Source organism: Heterodontus francisci, chromosome 1, assembly GCF_036365525.1.
Source record: "Heterodontus francisci isolate sHetFra1 chromosome 1, sHetFra1.hap1, whole genome shotgun sequence".
Taxonomy (NCBI): Eukaryota; Metazoa; Chordata; class Chondrichthyes; order Heterodontiformes; family Heterodontidae; genus Heterodontus; species Heterodontus francisci.
The window spans coordinates 232,888,097-232,905,713 of NC_090371.1; positions in this window are offsets into that span (position 1 = coordinate 232,888,097).

The window sequence follows — 17,617 nt, forward strand, 5'->3', positions numbered from 1 at the left end:
CATTCCGCTAGCAGTTTAAGCTAACTGTACAACTTTCAAAATTTATTGCAACAAGATTGCCGACAGCTTCAGGAATTTGAATTTGAGTTGGTACTCGAACCTGAAAGTTAAAGAGATTTTAGGAAAACAATAAAATCACACACACTGTCTCGCTGGTTTCTGCTTGGACAACAGTAAATATTGGACTAAATATAAAAACATCACTGTGTGTCAGCTCAGAGGTTTGGTACAGCTGTATCCAGAACAGATTGAAAAGGAAAAATCTTAAAGTGATAGAACATAGAACATTACAGCGCAGTACAGGCCCTTCAGCCCTCGATGTTGCGCCGACCTGTGAAACCATCTGACCTACACTATTCCATTTTCATCCATATGTCTATCCAATGACCACTTAAATGCCCTATTGGTATTTTATTTTCCAGGAATGCCGCACGGGATGACACCACTCCCAATGGTTTCAAGCCAAACTACATGACTCACATTCTGTTTCTGTCAACAGGAGGGCCAGCAACAAATCTCTGAATTATTTTGTTTCAGGCTGTGAAACTACGAGAGCAATGGCAGCCCAGTGGGTAGCAGCAACAGTGATCACCCTCCGGGTAACTATGGCAACATGGGAGGCGCCCACCGTAAATATCAACAGAAGCACTTGCTGGATCAAGGACAGCATGCACAACTACCGAAAGGAGGGAGCACCTTGAGGATGTCCAACACCAGACTGAACATCACAGTGGGATGGACTAATCTGCCTCCATTTGTTTGAGAACTCAAAGGGAAGGGCCTGTGACATGTTGGCTCAGGACTTGGTAGATAACGTTGTTTCAGATATTGAAGATATAAGATTTGGTATGGCCCCCCGACACATACAGCAGGCTGTGAAAAGATTAGATCGTATTAATTTGCAGGAGGAAAGACAGGAGCTGGTAGTCACCCTGCCTGTAATGGGCAGAGTGGGGAGTACAATGAAATTTCTAATGATTACACCTCAAGAACATGCCAATGGAACTTATTCAGGGGGATACAAATTCATCATCCTGGGAGTGCTGAGAGTTAATGTATAAAGTAGGATCCCGGGGGTGTATAACTCCAGGTTTAAACGGTACCCTTTTGATGACAACATGAGAATGTCGTACTGAGTCGCAGCATTACATCATCTGATCTTGTAATACTCTAAGACTCATCAGTAATGATTCTGTCAGAGTGGTATCGATCAGCCCTCTTGAGAAAGTCTTTAAGGCAGTGCAAACCTCCCCCACACAATGGTGCTTTGACAGACAGGACAAGGTTCTTATATGGAGGATTCTTTCTTTTGGGCCTCCTTATCTCGAGAGACAATGGATACGCGCCTGGAGGTGGTCAGTGGTTTGTGAAGCAGCGCCTGGAGTGGCTATAAAGGCCAATTCTGGAGTGACAGGCTCTTCCACAGGTGCTGCAGAGAAATTTGTTTGTTGGGGCTGTTGCACAGTTGGCTCTCCCCTTGCGCCTCTGTCTTTTTTCCTGCCAACTACTAAGTCTCTTCGACTCGCCACAATTTAGCCCTGTCTTTATGGCTGCCCGCCAGCTCTGGCGAATGCTGGCAACTGACTCCCACGACTTGTGATCAATGTCACACGATTTCATGTCGCGTTTGCATACGTCTTTATAACGGAGACATGGACGGCCGGTGGGTCTGATACCAGTGGCGAGCTCGCTGTACAATGTGTCTTTGGGGATCCTGCCATCTTCCATGCGGCTCACATGGCCAAGCCATGGAGGATTTAAATATGATAATAACCACACCTTCCGCCTACAGATCACTGACTCCTTTACGATGGGGGATTTTCACCTTGCAGGCAAGGCCCTTGCATGGATGTATTCAGTCGATGTTGGGATGGTTCGTTAAGTATTGATAATGTTCTGGAAAGAATAGCTGAGGCTACATTCATGGAGAAGACTCGGAGGGCGGAGTTCCAGACCTGTAAGTATAAAAAACTTACCTCGGGGATTCGCGGCCTACATTCACGGAGAAGACTCGGAGGGTGGAGTTCCAGACCTGTAAGTATAAAAAACTTACCTCTGGTAAAAAAAACTGAAAAGTGACATCATAGGAAAGCTGTGACCTATGTGGCTGGTAGGGAATTTGTACTGAATTTGAAAGTAAAACATTGTTAAAAATTGATTAAAACCCTAATTAATAAGTAGAGTAACTAAACCAGAGGGAGGAGATTACTGTATTTAGTCAGCATTAAAATTTATAGTCGGAATCTAGCACTAGGTACCATATCGTTAATTATAACAATTTAGTAAGGATTTAATAAGTATTTATTTATTTTAAATTAATTTATTAATTAGTGCTAGAAATGTCAGTTAGGGGGGGTGAAGTGCTTCACCTGTGAGATGTGGGAGGTCCGTGACGCTTCCAGCGTTCCGGATGACTACATCTGCAGGAAGTGTACCCAGTTGCAGCTCCTCACAGACCGCTTGGATCATTTGGAGCGGCAACTGGATGCACTTAGGAGCATGCAAGTGGCGGAAAGCGTCATAGACAGGAGTTTTAGAGAAGTGGTTACACCCAAGGTGCAGGCAGATAGATGGGTAACCGCTAGAAGGGGCAGGCAGTCAGTGCAGGAATCCCCTGTGGCTATTCCCCTCTCTAACAAGTATACCATTTTGGATACTGTTGGGGGGATGGCCGATCAGGGGAAAACAGCAGCAGCCAGAGCAGTGGCACCACGGCTGGCACTGTTGTTCAGCAGGGAGGGACAAAGCGCAGAAGAGCAATAGTTATAGGCGACTCGATAGTCAGGGGCATATATAGGCGGTTCTGTGGACGTGAAAGAAACTCCAGGATGGTATGTTGCCTCCCTTGTGCCAGGGTCAAGGATGTCTCTGAATGGACAGGGGGCATTCTGAAGGGGGAGGGTGAACAGCCAGAGGTTGTGGTACACATCGGTACCAACGACATAGGCAGGAAGAGTGACGAGGTCGTGCAGGGGGAGTTTAGGGAGTTAGGTAGAAAGTCAAAAGACAGGACCTCTAGCGTTGCAATCTCGGGATTACTCCCTGTGCCACGTGCCAGTGAGGCTAGAAATAGGAAGATAGTGCAACTAAACACGTGGCTGAACAGCTGGTGTAGAAGGGAGGGTTTCAGATATCTGGATCATTGGGATCTCTTCAGGGACAGATGGGACCTGCATAAGAAGGACGGGTTGCATCTAAACTGGAAGGGCACAAATATCCTGGCTGCGAGGTTTGCTAGCGTCACACGGGAGGGTTTAAACTAGTGTGGCAGGGGGGTGGGAAGCAGAGCAGTAGGACAGCAAGTGAAATAAATGAGGGGGAACTAGCAAATAAGGCCAGTAAGACTAAGAGGAAGAGCAGGCAGGGAAATGTTGCTGAGCACAGCAGGACTGGTGGTCTGAAGTGCATTTGTTTCAATGCAAGAAGTATTACAGGTAAGGCAGATGAACCTAGAGCTTGGATTAGTACTTGGAACTATGATGTTGTTGCTATTACAGAGACTTGGTTGAGGGAAGGACAGGATTGGCAGCAAAATGTTTCAGGATTTATAAGCCTGGGGCGGGATAGAGGGGGATGTAAAAGGGGTGGGGGAGTTGCATTACAGGTTAAGGAGAATATCACAGCTGTACTACGGGAGGACACCTCGGAGGGGTCATGTAGCGAGGCAATATGGGTGGAGCTCAGGAATAGGAAAGGTGCAGTCACGATGTTGGGGGTGTACTACAGGCCTCCCAACAGCCAGCAGGAGGTAGAGGAGCAGATATGTAGACAGATTTTGGAAAGATGTAAAGGTAACAGGGTTGTAGTGGTGGGTGATTTTAACTTTCCCTATATTGACTGGGACTCACTTAGTGCTCGGGGCTTGGATGGGGCAGAATTTGTAAGGAGCATCCAGGAGGGCTTCTTGAAACAATACGTAGATAGTCCAACTAGGAATGGGGCCGTACTGGACCTGGTATTGGGGAATGAGCCCGGCAAGGTGGTCGAAGTTTCAATAGGGGAGCATTTCGGGAACTGTGACCATAATTCCATAAGTTTTAAGGTACTTGTGGATAAGGATAAGAGTAGTCCTCGGGTGAAGATGCTAAATTGGGGGAAGGCTAATTGTAACAATATTAGGCAGGAACTGAAGAATTTAGATTGGGGGCGGCTATTTGAGGGTAAATCAACATCTGACATGTGGGAGTCTTTCAAACGTCAGTTGATTAGAATCCAGGACCAGCATGTTCCTGTGAGGAAGAAGGATAAGTTTGGCAAGTTTCGGGAACCTTGGATAACGCGGGATATTATGAGCCACGTCAAAAAGAAAAAGGAAGGATTCGTAAGGGCTGGAAGGCTAGGAACAGACAAATCCCTTGAGGAATATAAAAACAGTAGGAAGGAACTTAAGCAAGGAGTCAGGAGGGCTAAAAGGGGTTATGAGAAGTCATTGGCAAACAGGATTAAGGAAACTCTCAAGGCTTTTTATACGTATATAAAGAGCAGGAGGGTAACCAGGGAAAGTGTTGGGACACTCAAGGACAGAGTAGGGAATCTATGTGTGGAGCCAGAGGAAATGGGCGAGGTACTAAATGAGTACTTTGCATCAGTATTCACCAAGGAGAAGGACTTGGTGGATGATGAGCATAGGGAAGGGAGTGTAGATAGTCTCAGTCATCTCATTATCAAAAAGGAGGAGGTGTTGGGTGTCTTGCAAAGCATTAAAGTAGATAAGTCCACAGGGCCTGATGGGATCCAGCCCAGAATACTGAGGGAGGCAAGGGAAGAAATTGCTGGGGTCTTGACAGAAATATTTGCATCCTCATTGGCTACAGGTGAGGTCCCAGAGGACTGGAGAATAGCCAATGTTGTTCCTTTGTTTAAGAAGGGTAGCAAGGATAATCCAGGAAATTATAGGCCAGTGAGCCTTACGTCAGTGGTAGGGAAATTATTAGAGAGGATTCTTTGGGACAGGATTTACTCCCATTTGGAAACAAATGAACTTATTAGCGAGAGGCAGCATGGTTTTGTGAAGGGGAGGTCGTGTCTCACTAATTTGATTGAGTTTTTTGAGGAAGTGACGAAGATGATTGATGAAGGAAAGGCAGTGGATGTTATCTATATGGACTTCAGTAAAGCCTTTGACTTCAAGGTCCCTCATGGCAGACTGGTACAAAAGGTGAAGTCACACGCGATCAGAGGGGAGCTGGCAAGATGGATACAGAACTGGCTCGGTCATAGAAGACAGAGGGTAGCAGTGGAAGGGTGCTTTTCTGAATGGAGGGATGTGACTAGTGGTGTTCCGCAGGGATCAGTGCTGGGACCTTTGTTGTTTGTAGTATATATAAATTATTTGGAGGAAAATGTAGCTGCTCTGATTAGTAAGTTTGCGGATGACACAAAGGTTGGTGGAGTTGCGGACAGTGATGAGGATTGTCAGAGGACACAGCAGGATATAGATCGGTTGGAGACTTGGGTGGAGAAATGGCAGATGGAGTTTAATCCGGACAAATGTGAGGTAATGCATTTTGGAAGGTCTAATGCAGGTGGGAAGTATACAGTAAATGGCAGAACCCTTAGGAGTTGACAGGCAGAGAGATCTGGGCGTCCAGGTCCACAGGTCACTGAAAGTGGCAATGCAGGTGGATAAGGTAGTCAAGAAGGCAAACGGCATGCTTGCCTTCATCGGTCGGGGCATAGAGCATAGAAATAGGCAAGTCATGCTGCAGCTGTCCAGAACTTTAGTTCGACCACACTTAGAATATTGCATGCAATTCTGGTCGCCACACTACCAGAAGGACGTGGAGGCTTTGGAGAGGGTACAGAAGAGGTTTACCAGTATGTTGCCTGATCTGGATGGCATTAGCTATGAGGAGAGGTTGGATAAACTCGGATTGTTTTCACTGGAACGACGGAGGTGGAGGGGCGACATGATAGAGGTTTACAAAGTTATAAGCGGCATGGACAGAGTGGATAGTCAGAAGCTTTTTCCCAGGGTGGAAGAGTCAGCTATTAGGGGAAATAGGTTTAAGGTGAGAGGGGCAGAGTTTCGAGGGGGTGTGCGAGGCAAGTTCTTTACACAGAGGGTGGTGAGTGCCTGGAACTTGTTGCCAGGGGAGGTGGTGAAAGCAAGTACGATGGCGACATTTAAGAGGCATCTTGACAAATACATGAATAGGATGGGAATAGAGGGATATGGTCCCCGGAAGTGCAGAAGGTTTTAGTTTAGGCAGGCATCAAGATCGGCGCAGGTTTGGAGAGCCGAATGGCCTGTTCCTGTGCTGTACTGTTCTTTGTTCTTTGAAGTGGAGCACTGTGGAGCAAAGCTGTCAAGCAATCACATACGGTAGGGTACAGGTGAACATAGCCAAAGGAGTGGCTCGGAGATTGGAGGACCTGGCCAGCAATAGAGCCAAGGTGGTAAGAATGCAATATAACTGGTGAAAAGTGGGAAGGATCGTTGCAGCTATTGCATCCATTATAGTCCTGGTAGTCCATCTCTGTATTTGCTGCTACCAAAGACGGATGATATTCCAAGCGCTGCAGATGGTATTGCTGGCCAACAAAGGGTACACCCCGGTATCCCCTGTGGTTGGAGCCCTCTCCCAGGGAATATGAAACAAAGAACAAAAAAGAACAAAGAACAGTACAGCACAGGAACAGGCCATTCGGCCCTCCAAGCCTTGATGGCTTGATGCCTGCCTAAAAAAAAAAAATGGGTTTTTACAAGAATCGACAATGGCTTCATGGCCATCATTAGATTAGCTTTTAATTCCAGATTTATTAATTGAATTCAAATTCCACCTTCTGCTATGGTGGGATTCGAACCGATGTCCCCAGACCAATACCCTGGGTCTCTAGGTTACACGTCCAGTGACAATACCACTACGCAACTGCCTCCCCCTTGACTTGAAACGCGTGAATATGTATGAAGATTAGACTGTGTAATGGGATAGAGTTCCAGGCCTAGCCCAGGTCACTAGGACTTTGGTGAAGCCGTAAGAGAATGGTAGACTAGGAGATCCCAAGCCCAGTGAACTCCAGTAGGATCCCTGGAGCAACTGGTGAATGGAGGATTTCGGGAATGTTCCGCCTGGGTCAGGTGGTGTGCCTGACCAGGGGTCCAAAAGGAGGGACTGAAGTGGGATCAGTAGGGTAACATTCATAGATTATTTAGCATTAGGATATGTTAACAGTGTTAGAAGGAAGGTGAAAGCACTGTAGTTGTGGGGAACCAGGCCATGATGGGATGCATGCAATGGTTATGGGAAGCTGTACATCAGTGTAAACATGTTGTCCTTGAGATAAGACTGCGACTGGGGAGGAGACAACAGGGGGGATGATTAGTGAGACAATACACTTCAGTTTATTAATCAAGCTGCAGCTGTGGAATGTGTCGGGGGTTCGGGGGGTTAGTGTGGACAAATGAGTAATGGTTATTGTATTTTATAAATTTGTACTGCAGTCTCTGTTTCATTGAGAAGCCTCTGGATGTTTCGCCAGACACTTCTCCCTTGCACCAGTGTTTGAACAAACCTTTGCTTAAACTTTAATCCCGTGGACTCGAGACCAGTTATTTTCCCCACAACATCGATGCCTGGAGAAGACTTTGGGATTTCCTTTTTTGTTAGCTGCCAATTTCTTTTCATACTCTCTCCTTGTTTATCTTATTTGCTTTTTCACTGCCCCCTGAAACTTCTATATTCAACCTGGTTCTCCATTGTATTATTGACCTGATGTCTGTGATAAGCACACTTTTTCTTCATCTTCATCTTTATATCTTTTTTCATCCATCGAGCTCTGGATTTGTTTGCCCTAGCTTTCCCCTTCAAGGGAATATACCTTGACTGTACTTGAACTGTATCTTTTACCCCATCGAGGTTGGCTTTCCCCCAGTTAATTATTCTTACTCTCAATTGTTCTTTGTCCTTTCCCATAGCCAACCTAAACCTTATGAGACAATGAGCACTGTCCCCTAATTGTTCTGGTACTGTTATTTGATCCACTTGGTGTACCTCATTCCCAAGAACCAGGTACAGCAGTGCTTCCTTTTTCATTGGACTGGAAACATATGACTGTAGATCATTTTCCTGAACACTCGAGGAAATGTTGCCCCTCTCTACCCTTTACCCTACCACTATCCCAGTCTATAATTGGATAATTAAAATCCCCCATAATAACTACTCTATAATTCCTGCACCTCCCTGTAATTTCCTTGCAAATTTATTCCTCTTCATCCTTTCCACTAGTTGGTGGCCAATAGACGACACTGAGCAATGTAATTGTACCTTTTTTGGTCCTTATCTTTAGACAATGAGATTATGTCCTTGATCCCACTGGGATATCCTTTCTCTCAAGAACTGTAATGCTCTCCCCAATAAATACCACTCCTCCCCCTTTTCTTCCTTCCCTATCTTTCCTGTTCACCTTGTATCCAGGAATATTTAACACCAGTCCTGCCCTTCTTTGAGCCAGGTCTCTGTTATAGCCTCAACATCACATTTCCACATCTCAATCTGCACCTGTAACTCATCAGTCTTATTAACTGCACTCTGTGCATTCATATACATGCACACTAACCCTGATTTAGACTTTATTACTTCCTCACTTACTCTGCTCCCTGCTAATAACTTACTATTCCCTACTTTAGTGCTATCTATCGCTCCCAGAATTCCATGCACCTTATACACCTTTTTTCTACTTCTATATGCTGGTGCACATCCCCCTGCCAATTTAGATTATACCCTTCCCAACCACACTAGTGAACCTCTCCACGAGGACATTGATCCCAGTCCTGTTGAGGTGCAACCCGTCCCTTTTGAATAGGTGCCTCCTACCCCAGAACTGATCGCAATGCCCCATGAATCTGAAGCCCATGCTTCAAGCCACACAATGATCCTCTCCATCTTTCGATTTCTACTCTCTCGCTAGCACGTGACACTGGGAGTAATCCAGAGATTACTACCCTCGAGGTCCAACTCTTTAACTTCCTCACTAGCTCCTGAAAATCTGACCGTTGGACTGCAATACCTGCCCTTGCTATGTCGTTGGTGCCAACATGCACCACAACTTCTGGTTCACTCCTTTCCCCCTGCAGAATATACTGCATCCTCTGCGTGATGTCCTTTACCCTGGCACCATGTAGGTAATACCTCACGTGGAACTCATGATAACTGTTACAGAAATGCCTATCTGTCCCCCTGACTATGGAATCACTTATAACAACTGCATTCTGCATTTTGCTGCTCCTTCCTGTATACTCCCATAACCATTGGTGCCATGGTTTGGACTGCACTCCTTCAAGGTGCTGTCATTCTCAGCAGTCTCCAAAACCGAGTACCGGTTTGAGAGCGGCACACGCCTCGAAGACCTCTGTACTTCTTACCTCTTCCTACTCTCCTGGATGGCCAGCCACCTACTCTCCTGAACTCCTACTGTCTGTGGTGTGACCACCTTCTGGAATGTACGATCCAGGAAACTCTCCTGCTCCCTGATGCTCCGCAATGCATCCAGCTGCCCAGAAGCTCAGAAATCCTGACCTTGAGCTGAAACAGCTGGAGACACTTCCTACACACGTTGTTGCCCAGGACACATGAAGTGTCCTGAAGTTCCCACATGGCACAGGAATTGTACGCAACAGGTCGCAGTTGCCTATCCATGATGTAAAAAAACCTCTATTCTCTTTTTAAATAATTTACTTAGTATCCTGTTTAAACAATTGATTGTCCAACATCCATCATAAACACTTCCTGGCTTCTCCAATTTCCATTTAAATAAAGCTGAGATTGCATCATGTGCCTTTTGCTTTCCATCTTTATTCATGACCGTTTGTGACTCCCTAGTTCATGGGGCTGCAGAAAGTTGGGGAATGTATGTCAGGAAAGGAGGAAAGGCCTAGATTCAAACTGAAGCTTTTTGGCAGCCCCAAGTGTCCAGAGTCCTTCTGGACAGCACTTTACCCTCAGTTGTTCTCAAACCTTTGTACCTTACTGTTGTGCCTGTGGACCTGTTCTGCCCACTCTGTTCATTGAATGTACTGTACTATTATTTAAAAAGGATCTGCATTCTTCTGTCTATATAAATGCAAGTTTTTGCTGTTGAAAATACAAGTATGTTGCAAAGAAAACCCTTGTCCCAATAACACTGTCAGATTATCTCCATATAATCAGTTCTGGCATGGTAGACTGAAACTCAAAGTCAAGTTCCCACATTCTCTAAGTATTTTAGTGTTGTGCTTTAATAATTCAGACAAGCCTGGTCTTCAAACTGAAGAACCAAAATGTACTTATTCTGAGTGGATGTTCAAGTTCCGTGCATCATTTAAATTTACCTGTCACCCACCCATTATTAAACCTGCTGACTGGTTTCAGGAAAGGGCATGATATTTTTTATTCGTTACATGGGATGTGGGTGTCGCTGGCCAGGCCAGCATTTATTGCCCATCCCCAATTGCCCATGAGAAGGTGGTGGTGAGCGGCCTTCTTAAACCGCTGTAGTCCATTTCGGGTAGGTACACCCCACCATGTTATTGGGAAGGGAGTTCCAGGATTTTAACACAGCGACAGTGAAGAAAAGGCGATATATTTCCAAGTCAGGATGGTGTGTGTTTTGGAGGGGAACTTGCAGGTAGTGGTGTTCCCACACATCTGCTGCCCTTGTCCTTCTAGGTGGTAGGGGTCACGGGTTGGAAGGTGCTGCCTGAGTAGCCTTGGTGCATTGCTGCAGTGCATCTGCTGCCACTGTGCGTCAATGGTGGAGGGAGTGAACGTTTGTGGATGAGGTGTCAATCAAGTCGGTTGCTTTATCCTGGATGGTGTTGAGCTTCTTGAGTGTTGTTGGAGATGCACACATCCAGGCAAATGGAGAGTATTCCATCACACTCCTGACTTCTGCCTTGTCGATGGCAGACAGGCTTAAGGGAGTCAGGAGGCGAGTTCCTCGCCGCAAGATCCTAGCCTCTGACCTGTTCTTATGGCCACGGTATTTGTATGGCTACTCCAGTTCAGTATCTGATCAATGGTAGCCCCCATTCAGGGGTAGATGCCAGTGTTGCAGCAATACTGGAACAGCGTGGCTAGGGGCGCGGCAAGCTCTGGAGCATAGGTCTTCAGTACTATGGCCGGAATGTTGTCAGGGCCCGTAGCCTTTGCAATATCCAGTGTCTCCAGTTGTCTCTTGATGTCACGTGGAGTGAATCGAATTGGCTGAAGACTGGCATCTGTGACTTCAGGCAGAGGCCAAGATAGATCATCAACTCGGCACTTGTGGCTGAAGATTGTTGCAAATGCTTCAACCTTATCTTTTGCACTGATGAGCTGGGCTCCCCAATCACTGAGGATGGGGATATTTGTGTAGCCACCTCCTCCTGTCAGTCGTTTAATTGTCCACCATCATTCAGGACTATATGTGGCAGGACTGCAGAGCTTAGATCTAATCGGTTTGTTGTGGGATCGCTTAGCTCTGTCTATCGCATGCTGCTTACGCTGTTCGGCATGCAAGTAGTCCTGGATTGTAGCTTCACCAGGCTGACACCTCATTTTGAGGTATACCTGGTGCTGGCTCCTGGCACGCCCTCCCTCTTTATTGAATCAGGGTTGATCCCCAGCTTGATGGTAATGGTAGAGTGAGGGATATGCTGGGCTATGAGGTTACAATTTATGGCTGAGTGCAATTCTGCTGCTGATGATTATGGTCAACAGCACCTCATGAATGCCCAGTTTTGCATTGCTAGATCTTTTTAAAATCTATCCCATTTAGCACAGTGGTAGTGCCACACAGCACAAGGAGGGTATCCTCAATGTGAAGATGGGACTTGGTCTCCACAAGGACTGTGCAATGGTCAATCCTACCAGTACTGTCATTGACAAATGCATCTGCGGCAGACAGATTGGTGAGGATGATGTCGAGTATGTTTTTCCCTCATTTTGGTTCCCTCACCACCTGCCGCAGACCTCATCTAGCAGTTATGTCCTTTAGGAGATGGCCAGCTCAGTCAGTAGTGGTGCTACCAAGCCGCTCTTGGTGATGGACATTGAAGTCCCCCACCCAGAGTACATTCTGTGCCCTTACCACCCTCTGTGCTTCCTCCAAGTGCTGATCAACATAGAGGAGTACAGATTCATCAGCTGAGGGGGCACGGTAAGTGGTAATCAGCCCATGTTTGGCCAGATGCCATGAGACTTCATCGTGTCCAGAATCAATGTTGAGGACTCCCAGGGCAACTCCTTCCCTACTGTATACCACTGTGCTGCCACCTCTGCTGGGTTTATCCTGCCAGTGGGACAGGACATACCTAGGAATGGTGATGGTCGTGTCTGGGACATTGTAAGGTATGATTTGGTGAGTTTGACTAGACTGTTGGACAGCTCTCCCAACTTTAGCACAAGGCCCAGATGTTACTAAGGAGGAATTTGCAGGGTTGGGTTTGCCATTGTCATTTCTGGTGCCTCGGTCAATGCCGGGTGGTCCAATCAGTTTCACTCCTTATTGACTTTGCAGCAATTAGATACAACTGAGTGGCTTGCTAAGCCATTTCAGAGTCAACCACGTTGCTATGGGTCGAGAGTCATATGTTGGCCAATCCGGCTATGGACAGCAGATTTCCTTCCCTAAAGCACATGAGTGAACCAGATGGGTTTTTGTCACAATTAACAATGGCTTCATGGCCTTCAGTAGGCTAGCTTTTTAATTCCAGATTTTTTTTATTAATTGAATTCAAATTCCACCTTCTGCCATGGTGGGATTCTAACCCCATCTCTGGTTACTAGTCCAATGACAATACCAGTACGCCACTGCCTTCCCTGCTTTCTGTTTGGAATTATCTATTTCCTAGTGGTCAAGCTGTGGATTGTGTTCTGATGATGGATGTGGCCTGATGGCCTGTGGGGGACTTCATTATCAGGCACCCTGTGACCGACGGGGGGCCGCATCCGATGCCCCAACTACCCCCAATGCCCAACAAGCCATCTGTTCCCCCAAACGACACCCTTGCCTCACTGGGGCCCAACCGATCATCCCCGGCAAAGCCCCAAAAGCGCACCTCTTTTCCAGGGACGTCCTTCCTCTTCTTCTTGAGGAAGTTGCAGTCCGAGCTGTGGCCACCGCTCCCAGTGGTGCTGCTGGGACTAAGAGTTGCCGCCCCGCTGATTGGCTTGCAGCTCCATTAGGCAGGACTTCCTGGCTCAATGAGTTGGAAGTCCCGCCTGAGACCAATTAAGGACCTGGGGATTGTAAAATGCAGTTTGGATCCCCAGGCCAAGCGGAGACGGGATCGCCACCAGCTTTTCAGTCGGTGGACGGCTCCCATCCGACGAAAGAAAAATTCCGGCCACTGTCATACATAACACACACTGCCATACATCGGACACACTGTCACACATTGCACACACTGTCACACATCGCACATACTCTCACACGTTGCACGCACTGTTGCTCATCGCACACACTGTCACCCATCACACACATCGTTGCACATCACACTCACTGTCACCCGTCACACACTGCCGCCCATCTCACATACACTGTCACATATCACACACTGTCACACATAACACATGCTGTCACACATTAGACACTCTGTCACACATCACACACACTGTCGCCCAACACACACACTGTTGCACATCGCACTCACTGTCGCCCGTCACAAATTGCCGCTCGTCACACACACTGTCGCATATCACACACACTGTCGCACATCACACACTGTCACACATCACACACACTCTCCCCCATCACATACACCATCACACATCAAGCACATTGTCACCCACCACATACACTGTCACCTATCACAAGCACTTGTGCACATCATATACACTGTTGCACATTGCACACACTGGAGCCCATCATACACAGAGGCACGTCACATACAATGTCCCACATCACACAAACTGTCACGCGTCACACAAACTGTCACACGTCACACTCACTGTCGCCCATTACCCACATTGTCACACAATGCACACTCTGTTATGCATCACACATGCAGTCACACATCACAAACGCTATCGTACATCACAAACACACTCACACATTACACATACTGTCACCCATCACACACACACTGTCGCACATCACACACACGCTGTTGCACATCACACACACTGTCACAAATCAGACACACGGTGACACATCACACACAGTGTCACACAAAACACACATACTCACACATTGGACACACTGTTGCACTTCACACATACTTTCGCCAGGAATGGCTGAGCACTAGGTAATGGTGAGCGATACGAAGGAGGCAATGTCCTGCCAAAGTGCGAGTGAGTCTTCAGTAAACAGTGGGGGAGGCAGTGGCGTAGTGGTATTGTCACTGGACTAGTAACCCAGAGACCCAGGGTATTGCTCTGGGGACATGGGTTCAAATCCCACCACAGCAGAAGGTGGAATTTGAATTCAATTAATAAATCTGGAATTAAAGCTAGTCTAATGATGGCCATGAAACCATTGTTGATTGTTATCTGGTCTGGCCTACATGTGATTCCAGACCCACAGCAATGTGGTTGACTCTTACATGCCCTCTGAAATGGCCTAGCAAGCCACTCAGTTAGGGCAATTAGAGATGGGCAATAAATGCTGGCCTGGCCAGCGACGCCCACATCCCATGAATGAATATTAAAAAAATGTTTGCCAGAAGTGTCTGTGAGTAAGATTGTCCCTCGTCTCCCTGCACGTCTCTTGCCTCTGGTAAAAGGGGCTTATCACCCTGTTCTGCCTGCTCTGTCTCATCCTCCTCATCAGATAAAGAGAGACGCTCATCAGATCCTCCTGATACAAGGCCTCTTCCCTCTGCAGTGCTGGGTTGTTCAGAGCAGAACAGACGACGATGATACGAGAAACACTTGCTGGGACGTACTGCAGCGCTCCACCAGATTGGATCAGGAAACTGAATCTCATCTTTAAGTGGCCAATGTCCTGTTCGTTCATCGCTCAGGACGACTTTCCTCAGCTGATGACCATGTGTTCCTCACCGGTGTCAGCAGCCATGTCCTGAATGGTAATCCTGGTCCATGCGGATCCATCCTTGAAGGTACACAGGGGGCAAGATAACCTGTGGCACCTGAGATTGTTGAAGTATATATGCATCATGACCACTACTGGTGAACCACGCACACACCTGCTGGATGCACCTTCGGTAGTTGCAGACCAGTTGAACAATGATTGAGTAGATTCCCTTCCTGTTGATGAAGGCCGCAGGCTGGTCCATGGAAGCCTTGATGGCCAGATGGGTGCAATCAATTACACCTTGCACATGGGCGAATCCTGCAATGGCATGAAAGTCAATGGACCTCTCTGCCTAGCTGTCAGGGTCGGTCCGGTAGAGCACAAAGTTTCTGGCCCTCTTAAACAAGGAATTGGTCACCTTGCCAATGCAGTGATGAGCTGCTGCCTGGGAGACCCCACACATGTCCCTGGTGGATCTCTGGAAAAAGTTGGATGTGTAAAAACTCAATACAATGGTTATCTTCAGGGTCACGGCCATTGAATGACCACCCAGTTCCAAGGATCGCAGCTCATCCTGCAACATGGCGCACAGGTCAGTGACGGTCTCCCTTGACAGACACAGTCTTCGTTAACACTGTCACTCCGACATCAGCAGCTGGTTGAGGCGAGTCTGGAACATTCTTGGTTGCGGTTCTGCCCTTCTTGGTAGGCCTGCCTGCTGCCGGTTCACTGTATGCCCTTCTGTGGCATGTCCAGCCAGAGACTGGCTCTCTTCCTGCTGCTGCTGCTGCAGTGGTGCCTCCAGAGCCTGTCCCTCTATCCCTCTCTGCCACTCCTCCTCTGAGTGGATGAGTCCCAGGGCTCTTGGTCTGTCTCTATATTGTGTGTAGCTCTTGGGGGCAACTGCACCGAGGACCCTGCTCGTGTCACTCACCTTTGACCAAGCAACAATAGCCCATTGCGCGTGCTTTTGAGAGGCCATGACCACAATTTGCTCCCTCAGCTCCTCTGAGCCCAACACCAGACTGCTGCCCCCCCTCTTAGAGACTTACCACCACACTCTGGGAATGGTCTCCTCTCTCCTCTCTTCCACCGATATGAAGCATGACTGAAGCCCTCTATAACATGGCTGACGTCCACAGGCGACTCTGAGGCCTCTCCTCGGTGCCTTCAACTTTCAGGAGTCGGGGATCTGACGGCTTGTGATCCCAGTGCGCTGCCTGTTTAATTCGAAACCCTGCACTAAATCACATTCAGCTGCAGTTAAATGAGATTTAATTACCTGCACAAATAGCACAATTTCCCTCCTGGTGTGTCGTAGTGGCAACACCACCTTGGAGGTTTCCCGCCGCTGGTAGAATGCGCACCCAAATTCACGCCATCAGTGTTCCGCTCCAGCATGTCCATTCTCAATTCTACAGCCCCTTGCCTCGCAGCCCACTCCCAAGTGCCACATTAAATTCGGTCCAATGGACCAGGTGGATGTATTCCAACGGGCAACAAGGTGACTGTCACTGGAGGACCATCACCAGCCCCCAACCCCCCAGGGGTTGAGTGCAGAGACCCTGGGGGGTTGGGGGCTGGTGATGGTCCTCCAGTGACTGTCACCTTGTTGGCCATTGGGATACATCCACCTGGTCCATTGGGAAGGAGGTCTTGTGCCAGGAGACTGCAGATGTGAGAGCCTGATCCTCCTGAGTGATCCAACCACTGACCCTTGGGGAACACCACTGTCTACCAGCCTCCGTTCTGAAAATCAATCATTTACCATAACTCCTGTCCTTAAGCCATTTTTTTTTATCCAACTGACACTGATCCTCCGAGTCCATGAGCCTCATTTTTGTGAAGCAGCTATTTATATGGTACTTTGACAAATACTTTCTCCAAATCCATATGAAAAAAACCTCCACTGCATTCCCATTATCAAACCTTCTCTGGTACTTCATCAAAAAAATCAGTTAGATTATTCAAACAAAATCTGCATTTTGCAAACCTCTCCAAGTGCTGATTATTGTTTCCAAAACCTTACCCACCACTGATGTTAAACTGATTGTCTCTAGTTACTAAGAATGTCCTGACAGTATTTCCTGAACAATGGTGTCAAATTTTCCAGTTTCCAGTCCTTAGGCACCTCCCCTGTACCTAGGGAAGATTGGAAAATTATGGCAAACCCTTCCACTAACTCCACTCCCACTTCCATTAGCAACATGGCATGCAAGCCATCTGGACCAGGCAACTTATCCACTCTAAGCATAGCCAGCCTCCCCGGTACATCCTGCATATCAATTTTCACACACACCATTATCTTTATCATCTTCGCTTCCACTGATATTTTGCAAGTATCCTCCAGTAAACACCGATACAAATACACATTTAGTATCCCAGCTTTGCCCTATGCCTGAAAGCATATATCACCCTTTGTCTCTAATAGGACCCGATCTGCCTTTTTTTATTCATTCATGGGATGTGGGCGTCGCTGGCTAGGCCAGCAATAATTGCCCATCCCTAATTGCCCTTGAGAACGTGGTGTTGAACTACCTTCTTGAACCGCTGCAGTACATGTGGGTTAGGAACACCCATAGTGCTGTAAGGAAGGGAGTTCCAGGATTTTGACCCAGCGACAGTAAAGGAATGGCGAGATAGTTCCAAGTCAGGATGGTGTGTAGCTTGGAGGGGAAATTGC